Source organism: Gossypium hirsutum, chromosome A11 (genome assembly GCF_007990345.1).
Source record: "Gossypium hirsutum isolate 1008001.06 chromosome A11, Gossypium_hirsutum_v2.1, whole genome shotgun sequence".
NCBI lineage: Eukaryota > Viridiplantae > Streptophyta > Magnoliopsida > Malvales > Malvaceae > Gossypium > Gossypium hirsutum.
Genome location: NC_053434.1, coordinates 55,552,702 through 55,572,040, shown reverse-complemented (window position 1 = coordinate 55,572,040; position 19,339 = coordinate 55,552,702). Strand labels below are relative to the sequence as shown.

Here is a 19,339-nt window from a genome sequence, read left to right as displayed (position 1 = left end):
ATTAAGCTGTCGATTTATCTTGGTGGATAAGATTTTATTATGTGATAGTTATTGGAATTAATTCAAGAGATAAATTTAGATTATAGTGGAGAGTTTTATTATAACACTCCTCACTCTAATTGATCACCGGATTCAAGTTACTAACTCAATCATCAGAATACAAGGTTTTAGAATTGCTGTTACTGGTACCACTCGGGCTGTTACACTAGCAATTTGGTGTCAGAGGGAGTGCCCATTTCCCTGCTTATATGTATGGAGACAGTTTTTATATTTAGGTATTGGCAATTTATTGAACCTTATATTTGGGCTATGCTGATTACATGGTGAATATCTAGCTTATTATGAAAGATTATATTGCTTGGGAAAATAAATATTGATAACTGATTTGGATCGAAATCCCCCAAAGCAACCCCTTGGATTATGAACTTTGGATTGCATCGTGATTCTTCTGATGAGCTACCATTGAGTCTATTTTTCATTAATATGTTATTATTATATTGTATTACTTATGCTCTTACTATTTTGTTGGGATCGTATGAGAGAGACTTGCCTAAGAAAATGTAATAAGAGTTAGGCACTTAATTTGTTCTTAGGAGAATAATTTTGTAAGAGTGTTATTTTTTATAGTAAAACGGTTTGTTGTGGTTTTACTTGCTATGATCACAAAGGGTGATCATAGTGGTGAGGGTATTGTATCTTTGAAGTGCAAGAGTGAGGAAAACGATCACGGGAAATGTGATTGAGTAGATTCACTTTGTAATTATTGAAGAAAATGTATATTTCTCACTAAGTTAAGTTCCACAGATGTAGAAAAACTAAATTACGTAATCATCTTCTTGTGTCTTATGTGTTTATTGTTCTTTATTTAATATTTGGAGTACCCACCTACCCTGTCACCAATTTGATTATGCAGCTTTACTCTTAGAAATTCCCTTTTTGATAAAAAAAAATATAATATCAAAATTGATACTGGGAGACACATGGATGACACTATCCCAATTGAAGCTCCTGGTGCTAAAGAAGCTGGAGAGGAGGTTGAAGTGCTCGCATTTGGTGTCATTAATACTCTGTCTCGTGCACAAAGAGTTTGCACCTCGAAGAACCTTCATGTTGAATTGGGCTTCCTGAACTCCTTCCTTGTCAGCATCAACAAGAGGAAGGTTGACTTACTACAATACACTGGAGATTTAGAAATTGAAGAACCTTGAAGACCGTCTTTTGATTTTTGCCAAAAAGGGGAGTAGCATTTTTAAAGTTATTTTTAAGTGGAGTTATTATAATTTTGTGTTTTTAAACTAAATTTTATCTTGTTTTGGACTTTGAATTTTGTAAGGGATGTTTATAACTTTCTTGCTTAATTTAATCTCTCATTATTGGGAGATTGTTACCAACATTAAAACCACAAAACTTAGTTTTAGTCGACACCTTTTGACTTGTGGGTTTGTATTTATTCTTCATTTTAAAACTCAACAATAAAAATGAGCTTGGCTTGAGCAGCATGTATTATGATAATTACACTTCACGTGTTAAGAAAATAACCGCAGAAGAGGGTCCTTTTTTGTTCAAATACAATGAAAATTATAAAGTGACGACAACTATTGCTTTCATGTAGTTAGGGCTAGTTTAATATTGTTTTTGAGAAATATTTATAAAAAGTATTTTGAAAATGTTATTTTAAGAAGTAGTTTTAAAAAATTTTGTTTAAAATTTAGTTATTTAGTATTGCTGTTAAAAAATACTTTTGAAAAATAAAATACCTATTTTAGACATAATTTATAAAGTAATAAATAAACATTTAAATAATGTTCAAATTAATTAATATTATAATATTTTAATAAGAACATAAAAAATAATTTATTATAATTTGTTGTTAATATTTTAATATATAAAATATAAATTTTAAATGTTCTTTAAGCAGTTAACCAAAGAAAGGAAAGTATCATGTGTTGGAGAAACGAAAACGTAATAAAACTATCAAAAATATTTTTAGGAGAAAAAAGTTAAAAATTATAACTTCTCTAAGAAAAATGCTTTTGAAAAACCAAAAAATTCTTTCAAAAATTCATTGTTTAGCATTTTTTTTTCTTCAAAAGTACTTCAAAAAGCTCTATTAAATATAGCCTTAGTCGCTCAATTAATAAAAATCCCATTAACTTTGTGTATACTTAATAAATGATTTTAACAATAGTTCTTATTATAGATATATGTATTATTATAAACAACAATATTTCACCTCATTTTATTATCAGCTTGTCTGAAAAATATTAAAGAGTTTTTTTTAAGGGTGTAAAAAGCTTTCAAAGTTAAAATATATATATTAAATCGTCTTTTTTTATATTTAATTGGATACTTAAACTTTTAAAATGCATCAAAAAGGTCTTCAAATTTTTTTTAAAAAAGTAATTAAGCCCATACTCTTTTTTTTTGCACTTAATTAAGTACTTGAACTGTCAAAATGCATAAAAAAGATCCTTAAACTTTTTCACAAAAAAACAATAAAGCACATGTATTTTTTTTTCACTCAATTATCAAAATGAATATGCGAACGAGTATGGAATATGCAATGAATGAATGAATGCATGAATGTCAAATGACTGTTAGTCATGAAAGAAATGCAAGAAATTGGTGTTAATTTCAAGATAGCCCCTATTTAGGCATTTCCTTAATCAAAAGAGTCTATTACACAACGTTTTGGTCACTCGTGTAATTGACTCTTCTATCAAAAACCCCTTTTTGGAAACCAATCTCTAATCAACCCTTTCCTAACAAGATGTCTATGATGCATGATGAAAAATAGAAGTACAGACAAACAACATTGGTTAGCAAAACACATATGATCAGAGAAAAATTGTGGAAAATCTAACAAATTAAGCTACTTTCTCCAATGGACTCGATTCCCTTGCATAGAAAGCGAAAGTGCAAAAGGTAAGAGGCGTTCCTCCCGTGCACTTATTTTGGTGACTACTAAACGGACGGAGGTTCAGCATGGCTCTAGTTGGATGGCTCGTATGGTTCACTATATGCGGTTTTGGTTCTAGATAGGTACTCGAATTGCCCGTACTATCATCTGCTAAGATTAACACGGAGCCTCGGTCATAGCCTATCACAGGCTCACGAGTTCAATTCGAGGGATTACATTTACTTATGCCTATGCGGAGGGACAAGTTAACTCACGAAAGCATAAGTCATATGTAACCCGAAAGTATTCACTAGCCTGTGCGGAGGGACGAGTTAACTCACGAAGGCGTAGCGTTTACTTTCACTTAAACGGACGGAGCCTGGGTAGAGAGCTCATGTTATGCGAAAATGTAAGTGCACGGTGTGTGGGGAACAACTCATAAACCTTTACGTTTCACTTAAAGAAACTAAACCAAAATTAAAACCATAAAAATTGAAAATTGAAAAACAACCAAATAAGCAAGTTAGAAGAAATATTTACAGCACGATACAAATGCATGAATTTTGAAAACGAGATTTTCGGATCACGACCAAATATTTACTTTGAACAAGGAAATTTGAAAATTTTGACAAAACGTGTTTAATTCCAGACACGACTCTCAAAAAGGCTGTCCCCAGTGGAGTCGCCAGCTATAACGACGTAAAAATTTTAGCTTAGCTTGGTCGCTAATTGTGGCGATTTATTGAAAAAAAGTTTGAAATTTGACGTTTGATTTTTGAAATAAACAGAGAGTCGCCACCGATCCTTTTTCCTAGGTGTGATCGGACACCTATTAGATCTCTTATTAAAACAAATAAAAGGTTGAGTTTAGGTCTACGTTAAAATCCAGAGAAAATTTAGGGTTCGGGAGTCGGTTACGCGCGAGGAAGGTATTAGCACCCTCGTGACGCCCAAAATTGGTATCTTATTAAACACATGTTGTCTTGATTTTCAAAAATACGAATTCAATTTGACATTTAAGTGTGATCCGATTGAAGGAAATGAGAAGTTGCAAGTTTTTTTGTTTTTTAGAAGGACGTCCCGTTTTTAACACGAGCCGATTAATTTCACCCAACATAGCGATGAAATCGATGACTTAATGTTAAAATCGGTACATTGCCTTATTCTTAAAATTAAAATGTAAAAAGTTTTTAAAATGATAGTAAAAAAAATCCAAGAATATTATTGTCAAAAAAATGCGAATAATGATGTGAATAATAAAATATATAAAATATAAAATATTAAAATATCAAAATATTAGAATAATAATAATTAATATTGACAAATAAAAAATAAAATAGAAATAAAAATGTACATAATATAGTGTTAAAAATACATACATAATATAGTTAAGATATATACATAAGATAACATGTAAAAAAATATATATATATAAATAATATAATATTAAAGATATATACATAAAATAGTATAAAATATATATATACACGTAATATAGAATTTAAAATGTACCTAATATATTAAAAGAATATATATAATATAATATAAAGAAATATAATAATAACAAAAAAGGAGAGAGAGGGAGAGGGTGGATGATTTTCGGCCACAAGGTCGGCCATCGTCCGGTCGCCGGACCGCCGCCAGTGCCACCGTACACGGCAGCCGGACCTCAAAAAAACTTTTTCGGTAAAAATGGGTAAGCTTCCTCCTTTTATTTTTTTTTTACTTTTGTATAAAAGAAACAAAATAAGATTGAAAGGAAAACAATAAGTAAACAAAGAACTTAAAATGAGAATAGACAAAGAAACCTCTTTTGCTTTGATCTTTGATTAATCTTAAAAAAAAACTAGCTTCTCCAAAAACTAGCCTTCACAATAACTCTTCTCCTTAATTACTTTAAAAAGAAACCTCTCCAAAAATCCTTTACAATAACTTTCTCTCCCAAAAACTCTCTAAAAAAAAATTCCCCCATATACAAAATATGAGAAGGCTTATATAGCCATTTACAAAATATTTTTTTATTGTTTATGTCTTCATTTGTAGGTACAAGTGGTGGTGGAGAAGGTGTGGCTAGTGGAGTTGGTGGTGGAAAAAGAGTGGCTAGTGGAGTTGGTGGTGGAAAAGGTGTGGCTAGTGGAGTTGGTGGTGGAAAAAGAGTGGCTAGTGGAGTTGGTGGTGGAAAAGGTGTGGCTAGTGGAGTTGGTGGTGGAAAAGGTGTGGCTAGTTGAGAAAAGTTAAAGTTGTGGGCTAGGTTTTTTTATTTTGATTTGGGCTTAGGGTTTGGGCCATTGGGGTTTTGATGTAAATTTGGCTTTGGGTAGTTAAGATTTTGGGTTTTGGGTTTATTTTTAGTGGGTTAGGTAAGGCTAAATTGGGTTTTGATGTAAATGGGCTAAAATTGGCCTACAACAGCTGCCCCTCTTTGCTTATTATCGTGTAACGAGAATAGAGCAAAGATATAAAGAAAGGCCAATTTTGCCCGGTCTTGCTAAGTATGGACTTCTTTGGTGCTCTTCTCATCCAGGTAGTCTCTTTCCAGTCCATCGCATCTTGTAGCTTTGGTTCAATCCACTGCAAATTCGGAGATATGCCTTGTAGCTTCAATCTGTTCCAATGTAATTCAATATGCTCTTCTATCGCTTCAGTGAGATAATGTTTTGGGTCTTCTCTTCTGCCACTTTAGAAAGGCAAGATCTGATATCCTCGATTAACTCTACTGCAACTTCAGGGAGACAAAATATGGTGTCTTCAATCAGCTCTAATATTGATTCTTTACTCGGCATGTGATCTTGAGCTCAACTCATTTCTCGCAATATGAATTGACTCTGTAAAACTAGACATTAAAAACAGAAATTGAAAATAGCTCAGCACGTGAGCCAAGGCTCAACTCACCTCTCGCAAAAGTAGATTTTGAAAATACCTCGACATGTAAACCCAAGGCTCAACTCACATCTCGCAATATGAGTTGATTTTTGAAAAGTAGAAATTGAAAACGCCTCAGCGTGTGACCCGAGGCTCAACTCACCTCTCGCAATATGAGTTGATTTTTTGAAAAGAAGAAATTGAAAATAGCTTAGCGTGTCCTGAGGCTCAATTCACCTCTCGCAATATGAATTGAAAAAAATACCACAGTGTGTAATCTGAAGCTCAACTCACCTCTCGAAATATGAGTTGATTTTTTTTAAAAACAGAAATTAAAAATACCTCAGCATGTGAACCGAGGCTCAACTCACCTCTCGCAATATAAGTTGATTTTTTTTTGAAAACAGAAATTGAAAATACCTCAACGTGTCTTGAGGCTCAACTCATTTCTCGCAATATAAGTTGAATTTTTTTTTGAAAACAGAAATTGAAAATACCTCAACGTGTCTTGAGGCTCAACTCATTTCTCGCAATATAAGTTGAATTTTGAAAACAGAAATTGAAATTACCTCAGCGTGTCCTGAGGCTCAACTCATTTCTCGCAATATAAGTTGAATTTTGAAAACAGAAATTGAAATTACCTCAGCGTGTCCTGAGGCTCAACTCATTTCTCGCAATATGAGTTGATTTTTTTTTAACAACAGAAATTGAAATTACCTCAGCGTGTCCTGAGGCTCAACTCACCTCTAGCAATATGAGTTGATTTTGAAAAACAAAAATTAAAAGGCTTAACTCACCTCTCGCAATATGAGTCAATTTTTTTTGAAAACAGAAATTGAAAATACCTCAACGTGTCTTGAGGCTCAACTCATTTCTCGCAATATAAGTTGAATTTTGAAAACAGAAATTGAAATTACCTCAGCGTGTCCTGAGGCTCAACTCACCTCTAGCAATATGAGTTGATTTTGAAAAACAAAAATTAAAAGGCTTAACTCACCTCTCGCAATATGAGTCAATTTAAAACATAAACTAAAAATACCTCGGCGTGCCCCGAGGCTCAACTCACTTCTCGCAATATGAGTTGATTTTTTAAAAAAAAATTAAAAATACCTCAACGTGTCTTGAGGCTCAACTCATCTCTCGCAACATGAGTTGATTTTCCTTGGAAAGCATGAATATTAAACATCAAAATACCAAAACCAGTCCTTTGGTAGAACTCGGGTGTCTTTTCCTTTGATTCAGTGCGACTTTCATTCAAGATTTCTTGCTTTACTGGATTACCTGTATATGCCATGCATGATGTCATCATGATATGCACATGTTTGTCTTAAATGCCTTTATGCCTACATGATTATGCAGTGCTCCTTAAGCATATTGGTCGTATGTCATTTTCGCCATGATTGTTGAGGATCTGCGTTCATTGCTTTGATTCTTGACCTTCTCTTCAGGCCTCATACCTGTCTTCGAGCTTTACGAGTAATCGACGTTTCTCAGATATCACCCTTTTGCCCTTGGTTAAACTTTGTTCTTGCTTTGAAGATCTTGCACTTATCAAATTCTTATCCGGGTAATGCTTGACATTTCTTTTGTTTAGAGTATGTCATTTCACTATTTATCATTAAATAAACACATAATGAGATGCATGAAAATGGTCAGGTAGGGACAAAAAGGATATCTCATATTCCTTTATTTCAAATGTGGCAAACAAAGAAAGTTAACCAATGAGAGTAAAAATGTCAAAAAGAAAGAAAAGGTCGTATTCAACGGATACAAATGCTCTAGATATTCAACACATGAACTCTTCCACGTTCCTCAATCAATAATCTTTTCGAGCATGGCTTCTTGCGTAGAAAATTTCGAGCTTTCAGAAGTGTTTCAAATACTGTAGTCTCACTACTTGACCTATCGTTCGACCGCCAGGTTTGTTTCATTAGGACGCCCTCTCGGGTTTTCATCCTAATCTTTTTGTACTAATCAAGACGCCATTTTCGGGTTTTCGCCCTAATCCCCTTTTTTTTAAGATGCCCTTTTCGGGTTTTCATCTTAAGCATAATATTTCTTCACCGCATCTGAATTCACCGGATTCGGTAACTCCTTCCCATCCATCTCGGTAAGGATTAAAGCTCCTCCTGAGAATACCTTTTTTACAACGTATGGTCCTTCCCAATTTGGTGCCCATTTTCCTCGCAGGTCTTTTTGTATTAGGAGAATCTTTCTCAGAACGAGTTCTCCTTCATGGAACTCTCTTGGTCGTACCTTCTTGTCATGGGCTGCGATCATTCTCTTTTGGTACATTTGCCCATGACAAATTGCCCTTAGACGTTTTTCTTCAATGAGGTTCAACTGATCATATCGAGCTCGAACCCATTCTGCTTCTTCTAACTTTGATTCCATCAATACTCGCAGAGAGGGGATCTCAACCTCGATAGGTAGCACAGCTTCCATTCCATAGACTAGAGAGAAAGGAGTTGCTCCTATAGATGTTCGCACAGATGTGCGATATGCAAACAAAGCAAATAGAAGTTTCTCGTGCCAATCTTTATATGTCTCGTCATTTTCCCAATGATCCTCTTAATGTTCTTGTTAGCTGCTTCAACAACCCCGTTCATCTTTGGGCGATAGGGCGAGGAATTATGATGCTTTATTTGGAACTGCTCGCACACTTCTTTCATCATCTTATTGTTCAGATTCGTGGCATTATCTGAGATGATTCTTTTAGGCAAACCATATCGGCAAATGATTTCCTTTTTCAAAAACTTGCACACTGCAGTCTTCGTCACGTTGGCAAACGAAGCGGCTTCAATCCATTTTGTGAAGTAATCGATAACCACAAAAATGAATCGATGTCCATTTGAAGCTTTTGGAGAAGTTGGCCCTATGACATCCATGCCCCACATAGAAAAAGGCCACGGAGAAGTCATGACATGAAGGGGTGAAGGGGCTACATGAATTTTATCGCCGTAGATTTGACATTTGTGGCATTTTCTGGCAAAATTGATGCAGTCATTTTCCATTGTCAGCCAATAATAACCGAGTCTCATGATCTTTCTGGCCATATTGAAACCATTGGCATGCGTTCCGTAAATTCCCTCATGGACATCTTCAAGTATTTTTCTGGCTTCAACATCATCCACACATCTCAAAAGCATCTGATCCTTTCCTCTTTTATACAGGATATCCCCATCAAGAACAAATCCCGCTGCCATTCTTCTAATTGTTCTTTTATCGTTCTCATTCGCTTGTTCGGGATACCTTTGATTCTTGATATATTCTAAGATATCATGGAACCAAGGCCGTCCATCTACTTCTTTCTCAATGCTACAACAGTGTGCAGGGACCTCATATATGCTCATTTTGAGGGGCATTATTTCTGCTTCTCTACTTGCTTTGAACATTGAAGCCAAAGTGGCTAGGGCATCAGCCAGTTGGTTCTCTTCTCGTGGGAAGTAATGAAAAGTTATTTCTTTGAATTCCTTGATCAATCCAGCCACTAAATCGCTGTACTTAATCAATTTTGAGTCCCTCACTTCCCATTCTCCACGGATTTGGTAAATCACTAGGGCTGAGTCCCCGTACACCTCCAAGATCTCGATGTTTCGTTCGATAGCTGCACGAAGCCCCATGATACAGGCCTCATATTCTGTGATATTATTGGTACAGAAGAAGTTCAGTCTTGCAGTGAACGGATAATGATTCCCGTCTGGTGATACCAGGATTGCTCCAATTCCATGCCCTAAAGCATTTGACGCACCATCAAAGCACATCTTCCATGACTTCTCTTTTGATGACTCGGATTCTATTTTTGTGATGCACATTAAGTCTTCGTCTGGGAAATCGAATCTTAAAGGCTCATATTCTTCTGTCGTTCGAGTTGCTAAGAAATCAGCTATTGCACTCCCTTTTATCGACTTCTGACTTACATAGGCAATGTCATATTCCGAAAGGAGGATCTGCCATCGTGCCATTCTTCCTGATAGTGTCGACGATTCCATCATGTATTTTATTGGGTCGAGCTTTGAAATTAGCCATGTCGTGTGATACAACATATATTTTCTGAGTCTTCGAGCTACCCAAACTAGAGCGCAACAATATTTCTCAATGGACGAATATTTTGCCTCATATTCAGTGAACTTTTTGCTGAGGTAGTAGATCGATTTTTCTTTCTTTCCTGACTCGTCGTGTTGCCCCTGTACGCAACCCATTACAATATCAATGGTCTTCCAGGAGTTTGCGGTATTAGCATTGGAGGACTGGACAAATATTGTTTTATCTTATCAAAGGCCACCTGGCATTCCTTGTTCTATTCTCCCGGGTTATGTTTTCGAAGAAGCCGAAAGATTGGGTCGCATTGGTTGGTAAGTTGAGCGATAAATCGGGCGGTGTAGTTTAATCTCCCTAAAAATCCTCTAACTTCCTTTTGCGTGCGCGGAGGTGGTAATTCTTGGATGACTTTTATTTTATCTGGATCAACTTCGATACCTCTTTCACTGACAATGAAGCCCAGCAATTTTCCCGAGGTAGCCCCAAACGTACATTTAGCCGGATTGAGCTTTAGCTGGAACTTTCTCAGTCTGTCGAATAATTTCTTCAGGTTCACTACATGCTCTTCTTCCCCTCGGGATTTAGCAATCATATCGTCGACATAGACCTCTATTTCTTTATGCATCATGTCATGGAATAACGTTACCATAGCCCTCTGATATGTTGCCCCAGCATTCTTTAACCCGAATGGCATCACCTTGTAACAGAACGTTCCCCACATTGTTATGAAGGTAGTTTTCTCCATATCCTCAGGGGCCATCTTGATCTGATTATACCCCGAGAATCCATCCATGAAAGAAAACAATGAATGTTTTGCTGTGTTGTCCACCAACGTGTCAATATGTGGCAAGGGAAAATTATCTTTTGGGCTTGCTCGATTCAGGTCACGGTAATCCACGCACATTCGTACTTTTCCATCTTTCTTTGGTACCGGGACTATGTTAGCCACCCATTCTGGATATTTGGAGGCTTGTAGGAAGCCAGCGTCAAATTGCTTCTTGAGTTCCTCTTTTATTTTCAACAGCATTTCGGGCCTCATCCGTCTTAATTTTTGCTGGATGGGCTTGCATTCTGGCTTTAATGGGAGCTTATGGACCACTAAATCTTCATCTAGCCCTGGCATGTCCTGGTATGACCACGCGAAAACATCTTTATATTCACGGAGTAAAGTGATCAAACTATGCCTGGTACTTTCTGAAATAGAAGTCCCAATCTTCACTTCTTGTTTCCTCTCTTCAGTGCCCAAATTTATTGTTTCCACAGATTCTTCATGAGGCAGAACCTGTTTATCCTCTTGTTCCACCATTATTAACAATTCAGGAGACGAGACATAATCTTCAGCATTTTCTTCGGCTTCAAATTCTCCTAAGCAAACAGCCTTCTCAAAATCAATTTCAAGATTCGTAACGGGCTTATTCATGTCGTCAATATCTGAGCACCTGAAAGTTGAATGGAAAAGGAAGCTATCGGGGGACATCCAAGTATTGGAAACAACAAACAAAATGTTATGTCATGGTAATGAGGCAAATGTAAGGATAGGCTATGAAATGAGAAAATGATTATGAAATTAGTGATAATGCGAAAAATCGTGACAAAATGCATCTTCATTGATATTCACTTAAATGATAAAGAGCGAATGCAAGCTCCTACAAAAGAATTCTATTATATCTAAGGACACAATAGAATGTTAATGTTTGAGCATTACTCTGAAGACTTATAAACTACAAGAAGGTCCTCGGCAGTCCAATTGTTCAACATGAAACCAGGGGGACAAAGGCGTATCCTTGAGACATCTTTACTTGTGTCAGCTCCTTTGTCAATGACATTTATACTGATGTTCTGAAAACCCCTTTTCGATCATTAACATTGTGCCTTGTGCATTGTCCTGCCTCGGGTATATCATTTCCGTAAACGTAAATGTTCTTGACAAAGGAGGGAATTCCATAGGCTCCCATTCTGGTTCTCGGCCTAAGGTTCTCGCGATCCTTCTTTCTTGATCTTTCTTCCACTGTCTTCTTCTTTGACGCATGTCCGGCTGGAACCCCAAACCGTATCGGGCCTTATGATGCACTGGTTTTAGAGCCCTGACTATTCCTTGCAGATATCTCCCTAAACCTCTTCTCACTCGAGCTCCCCTTCCTACAGTCAACTTGACACCCATTCTAGAATTTCTCGACAATTTAGGCACAAGAATTTTATTTCCCTCAGTGAAGAATGTGGCATTGACGAATTCAAGGGATCGGAAGGAGCATTCCACTATGTCCTTGCTCACTTCAAGGTATGGCGCATCAGCAGAGATAGATGCGACAATGTCTTCTTCTCCCTCGACAGTGGCCAAACAGCTATCCATGATAAATTTCACCTTTTGATGGAGGGATGATGGGACCGCTCCAGCAGAATGGATCCAGGGTCTTCCCAAAAGACAGTTATTGAGGATGTAATATCCATAACTTGGAACTCGACATCATATATGTAGGGACCCACTTCCAGAGGGATCTCAATTTTTTCCATGACTTCACGCATTGTCTTGTCGAATGTCCTTACCGTAGAATGACAGGGCCTTAAATAGGACAGATCCATCGAAATTCTGGAAAGCGTGGCCAAAGGCATAACGTTGAGTGCCGAACCATTATCGATGAGCACGTTCGGTATTATGTAGCCCTTGCAACGGGTTGTGATATGCAATGCTTTCACTGAGCCTCTACCATTGGGCGGTATTTCATCATCACTAAAAGAAATAAAATTATCCGCATTCAAGTTGTTCATCCACCTATCCAATTTTTCAATGGATACATTGTTTGCCACATAAGCTTGATTTAACACTTTCAGCAGAGCGTTTCGGTGTGGTTCTGAATTCAACAGCAGAGATAATACCGAGATTCGCGCTGGCTGCTTACTCAATTGTTCTACCACGTTGTACTCACTGTGCTTGATAAATTTTAGAATTCCTGTGCTTCCTCTTCGTCCACAGGATTTTTAGCTTCTTGTTCAGGCGCAGTTTCATGCTCATCATCGGTCACATGCATCGGTGCTTTTCCTTTCTGTTTCAAGTCACTGTTCTTCTTTATCTCCTTCGAATAACATCTTCCACTACGAGTGAAATGACCTAATTCCCCGACGCTTCCAGTCATGGCTTTGGGTTTTTCATCTTCAGGTGTGACGATATTAACGTCATATTTCCATGGTACTGCTTTATTGTCCTTGTAAGGGAAAGAAGATGGTACTTCGATTATCATTTTTGGTTTCACCGGTTCTTTCGTCGCATCGTAATAAATTACCAACGGTTGATCAGCGCTATAAGGGGGACCTGATGACTGGCTATCAGAGGCGTATACTTCTCTTTCATTGGTCTCTTCCCTTTTGTTAAGGATCTTAATCTCCTTATTATCCATCCGGTCTTGAAGCAACCTTTTAAATTCCTCACACGACTGAATGTCGTGTCCCACAATTCCATGGAAATTGCAAAAACTTTGACCTTCTTCTCCGAGAATTCTATCGGGGTGACAAAGAAATCCTTTCTTAACCAATACCTTCCAGATTTTCTACAGAGGCGTCCTTATTTCCGAAACACATCTTCTGACTTTCCATTCGTCCACTTTCCCCACTATGCTCACATCCCTTTCGATATGGTTAGGGAATGGGTTCCCAGTTGCATTACTGGCACTATCGAATCGTAGGATACCTGCATCAATGAGTCATTGAACTCTTCTCTTAAAGGCTAGGCAGTTTTTCGTGGAATGTCCCTGGTTTCCCGTATGGTATGCACAACTAGCGAATTGTATGTTTTAACCCCAGCGAATGAGTATGGAATATGCAATGAATGAATGAATGCATGAATGTCAAATGACTGTTAGTCATGAAAGAAATGCAAGAAATTGGTGTTAATTTCAAGATAGCCCCTATTTAGGCATTTCCTTAATCAAAAGAGTCTATTACACAACGTTTCGGTCACTCGTGTAATTGACTCTTCTATCAAAAACCCCTTTTTGGCAACCAATCTCTAATCAACCATTTCCTAACAAGATGTCTATGATGCATGATGAAAAATAGAAGTACAGACAAACAACATTGGTTAGCAAAACACATATGATCAGAGAAAAATTGTGGAAAATCTAACAAATTAAGCTACTTTCTCCAATGGACTCGATTCCCTTGCATAGAAAGCGAAAGTGCAAAAGGTAAGAGGCGTTCCTCCCGTGCACTTATTTTGGTGACTACTAAATGGACGGAGGTTCAGCATGGCTCTAGTTGGATGGCTCGTATGGTTCACTATATGCGGTTTTGGTTCTAGATAGGTACTCGAATTGCCCGTACTATCATCTGCTAAGATTAACACGGAGCCTCGGTCATAGCCTATCACAGGCTCACGAGTTCAATTCGAGGGATTACATTTACTTATGCCTATGCGGAGGGACAAGTTAACTCACGAAAGCATAAGTCATATGTAACCCGAAAGTATTCACTAGCCTGTGCGGAGGGACGAGTTAACTCACGAAGGCGTAGCGTTTACTTTCACTTAAACGGACGGAGCCTGGGTAGAGAGCTCATGTTATGCGAAAATGTAAGTGCACGGTGTGTGGGGAACAACTCATAAACCTTTACGTTTCACTTAAAGAAACTAAACCAAAATTAAAACCATAAAAATTGAAAATTGAAAAACAACCAAATAAGCAAGTTAGAAGAAATATTTACAGCACGATACAAATGCATGAATTTTGAAAACGAGATTTTCGGATCACGACCAAATATTTACTTTGAACAAGGAAATTTGAAAATTTTGACAAAACGTGTTTAATTCCAGACACGACTCTCAAAAAGGCTGTCCCCAGTGGAGTCGCCAGCTATAGCGACGTAAAAATTTTAGCTTAGCTTGGTCGCTAATTGTGGCGATTTATTGAAAAAAAGTTTGAAATTTGACGTTTGATTTTTGAAATAAACAGGGAGTCGCCACCGATCCTTTTTCCTAGGTGTGATCGGACACCTATTAGATCTCTTATTAAAACAAATAAAAGGTTGAGTTTAGGTCTACGTTAAAATCCAGAAAAAATTTAGGGTTCGGGAGTCGGTTACGCGCGAGGAAGGTATTAGCACCCTCGTGACGCCCAAAATTGGTATCTTATTAAACACATGTTGTCTTGATTTTCAAAAATACGAATTCAATTTGACATTTAAGTGTGATCCGATTGAAGGAAATGAGAAGTTGCAAGTTTTTTTGTTTTTTAGAAGGACGTCCCGTTTTTAACACGAGCCGATTAATTTCACCCAACATAGCGATGAAATCGATGACTTAATGTTAAAATCGGTACATTGCCTTATTCTTAAAATTAAAATGTAAAAAGTTTTTAAAATGATAGTAAAAAAATCCAAGAATATTATTGTCAAAAAAATGCGAATAATGATGTGAATAATAAAATATATAAAATATAAAATATTAAAATATCAAAATATTAGAATAATAATAATTAATATTGACAAATAAAAAATAAAATAGAAATAAAAATGTACATAATATAGTGTTAAAAATACATAGATAATATAGTTAAGATATATACATAAGATAACATGTAAAAAAAAAAATATAAATAATATAATATTAAAGATATATACATAAAATAGTATAAAATATATATATACACGTAATATAGAATTTAAAATGTACCTAATATATTAAAAGAATATATATAATATAATATCAAGAAATATAATAATAACAAAAAAGGAGAGAGAGGGAGAGGGTGGATGATTTTCGGCCACAAGGTCGGCCATCGTCCGGTCGCCGGACCGCCGCCAGTGCCACCGTACACGGCAGCCGGACCTCAAAAAAACTTTTTCGGTAAAAATGGGTAAGCTTCCTCCTTTTATTTTATTTTTTACTTTTGTATAAAAGAAACAAAATAAGATTGAAAGGAAAACAATAAGTAAACAAAGAACTTAAAATGAGAATAGACAAAGAAACCTCTTTTGCTTTGATCTTTGATTAATCTTAAAAAAAAACTAGCTTCTCTAAAAACTAGCCTTCACAATAACTCTTCTCCTTAATTACTTTAAAAAGAAACCTCTCCAAAAATCCTTTACAATAACTTTCTCTCCCAAAAACTCTCTAAAAAAAAATTCCCCCCATATACAAAATATGAGAAGGCTTATATAGCCATTTACAAAATATTTTTTTATTGTTTATGTCTTCATTTGTAGGTACAAGTGGTGGTGGAGAAGGTGTGACTAGTGGAGTTGGTGGTGGAAAAAGAGTGGCTAGTGGAGTTGGTGGTGGAAAAGGTGTGGCTAGTGGAGTTGGTGGTGGAAAAAGAGTGGCTAGTGGAGTTGGTGGTGGAAAAGGTGTGGCTAGTTGAGAAAAGTTTAAGTTGTGGGCTAGGTTTTTTTATTTTGATTTGGGCTTAGGGTTTGGGCCATTGGGGTTTTGATGTAAATTTGGCTTTGGGTAGTTAAGATTTTGGGTTTTGGGTTTAATTTTAGTGGGTTAGGTAAGGCTAAATTGGGTTTTGATGTAAATGAGCTAAAATTGGCCTACAACATTAATTTTTATTAGAAATTAGAAAAAATTATAAAAATCGTAAAAAAATTATAAAATATATAGAAATATAGAAAAAATATAAAGAATTTATAAAGTCGTAAGAAAATGATAAAAGTATAAAGAAATATAAAATTCGTAAAAGAATTATAAAAGTTATCATACCAAAAGAAACATTTTATAATTTTTCTATAATTTTTATTGATTTTTATTTTTTATCATTTTTCGCCATATGTCACGCTGTGTTGCGACACGTGATGGCTTTAATTGGAAAAAATTGGGGGGGTCATTAACTTTAACAGTCAACGATTAAAGTTAATGGTTAAAAGGCATTTTTGATGCATATTATAATTTTTTTATGATTTTATAAAATTTTATTTTATTTTATATTTTTTATGATTTTTATATTGTTTTTTAATTTTTAGTAAATTTTAAATATTTTATAATTTTTATTAAAGTTTAATAACTTTTATTTATTTTTATTTTTTATAATTTTTTGCCACATCTCACGTCGTGGTTGTGACACGGGGTGGCTTTAACAAAAAAATTTAGGGGCAGTTAACTTTAATGATCAACTGTTAAAGTTTACGATCAAAGAACATTTTTTTATGTATTTTGGCAATTGAGTACAAAAACAAGAAGAGGTTAAATTGTTTTTTTTTGAAAAAGTTTTGAGAGTTTTTTTTATGCATTTTGGCAGTTCAAATACCTAATTAAGTACAAAAAAAAGCATGAATTTAGTTACTTTTTTTTTAAATTTGAGGATTTTTTTTAAATAGTTTGAGTGTTTTTTACACCCTGTCGTTTTTTTTCTTGGTTGGTGTTGGGATCTTCCTTCGTTTAACATTAAATTTCAGGCTTTTCTCGTGCTTAGGCTTTGGTCCCTTTTCATACTTTCTTTGTAAATGAAACTTCAACTCATCAATTCATTTGAATCTTTTATGAGAAGTAGCATTACTTTTGTTGGTTTTTCGTCTTAACATATCAAATCTCTTTCTTTTCCCCGTTCTTTTTGGGTTATATATATTCTTCATAGTTTTGCATTTGAGATTTTTTTTGGTTTGATTATGTGATAAATAGGCTATTGTTTTGTCTTTTGCCAATCAATGTTGCAATAAATCAACATTTTTTCCGCATACTAATTTGTTTATTCCACATTCTATTTTATCATGCTACTAAATATAACAAGACTATTTTTTTTTAGATTGACATGTTACATTTGGGAGACTGATGATGTAAGTTTGATATCATTATTTGTATCATGGATTATTTTTAATTTATTTGTATGATTTGATTAGGTTTGACAATTTCCATATTGGAAAATATTTTAGTGGATTTTAATGGGACATTGAAGTGAATTCTTGTATTTGGACAAAAAAAGGGGTTTGTTAAAGTTTTTGAAATCTTGGTGTTTGTGAATTATGATGACTACAAGAACACCATAGGTAGATTTGACTGTGGATTTTGCAGCTGAGAATGTAGATGTTGGTTCTTTTGCTAGCAATGGAGCTGTTGGTACCACCTCCGTTGGTGGTCGACCTGTTTACGTTCCTCCACATCTTCGAAATCATCCACCTTCTGCAAATCCACCTGCTCCTATTTCATCTGGCCTTACTTTAAGTAATGATCGACCTAGATATGATAAATCTCCTTGGACTGCTCTAAGGGATGATTATAACAACCGATTAGGGTATGACAATGGTAGTGGTGGTAGTCGAATTGGTGGATGGGGTGGCAGAATTGGTGGTAGGAGTTGTATAGGGAGGGAAGCCAAATTCATTTGGAAATGATGACGATGTAGAGCAGGTATTTAGTGAGCAAGAGAGTACCAGGATCAATTTTGATGCCTTTGAAGACATTTTCGTAGAAACATGAAGTGATAATGTGCCGCCACCTATCAATAATTTTGCGGGGATTGATTAGGGCGAAACGTTAAATCTAAACATCCCAAGGTGCATGTATGTGAAGCCAACACCTGTTCTGCAGTATGCCATCCCCATTTGACTTGCAAGGTGGGATTTAATGGCATGTGCACAGATTGTTTCTGAAAAGAGATACGCCTTTTGTTTTCCAATTATTAGTGGAATTAAGAGAGGCCAGGTTCCTCAAAGACTGTTACCGGGGCACGTACAGTATACCTACTACCTCTTATTCTCTCTCCTATCAAAGGCCTCTCAATGCAAGTAGGTGTCATATTTTTGAAATTGATAATTTGTGCTTCTATTTATATCTTGGAATTTATGTTTTATGACTATTATTGCAGATACATGATGAAGGCTAGAAGTTCTCTTATAAATCGATGTTATGGTAGTTGTTGTTTATGGAGGTGCTCCTATTAACCAACAAGTACATTTCCATCCTTCCTATTTCCTTTCATTTTACCCCTCATTATTATTTTTTTATTTTAATTAGAATTATCTAATACAGTAGTGCCATAATATCAACTCTCAGACAAGAAAAATATTGCACTCTAATTTTGCTGGTCAGAGTGAAACTATATGTTCTATTTGCTCTTAGGGAAAAAATTGATTTCTTTGGCATACTTTTGTTTTTTAGTTTGTTGGTTTTCAATCATGTTTTATGTTCACTCTTAACTTTAGGGTCTAGACTACTGCTATTCAGGCTTTCGATTTTTTGTGCATGCAGAAAATGACCTCTGATTTTCTTGCAAAATATATTTTCATGGCTATGAGCCGAGTTGGATCTAGTACTGATTTCATTGTGCATAGAGTAGAATATGTTCTTGAACCTAAAGAAAGAAGTCACCGTATGGACCTTCTTTATGCTCAAAAAGCAAATGGTGTCTAGGGTAAGATATTATTGATTTGTAATTCTAACATTCATTTTAAAGATGTTAATGGAAATTCCTATATGACTCAGATCAAATGTACTTGTAAATCATTTGTCTTCTCTATGGTTTTGTGAATTTGACTATAGTTTCCATTTTGTTTTTACTTTTTAATCTTATTCTTGCAGCAAGCTCTTATATTAGTTTTTGTTGAAACAATAAG

General features: G+C 35.6%; 1 pseudogene; it reads left to right on the top strand.

Annotated features, from left to right (window-relative positions):
- The first annotated feature begins 980 nt into the window (after window positions 1-980).
- LOC107959179 (DEAD-box ATP-dependent RNA helicase 37-like) lies at window positions 981-19,136 on the top strand (annotated as a pseudogene).
- Window positions 19,137-19,339: the final 203 nt, after the last annotated feature.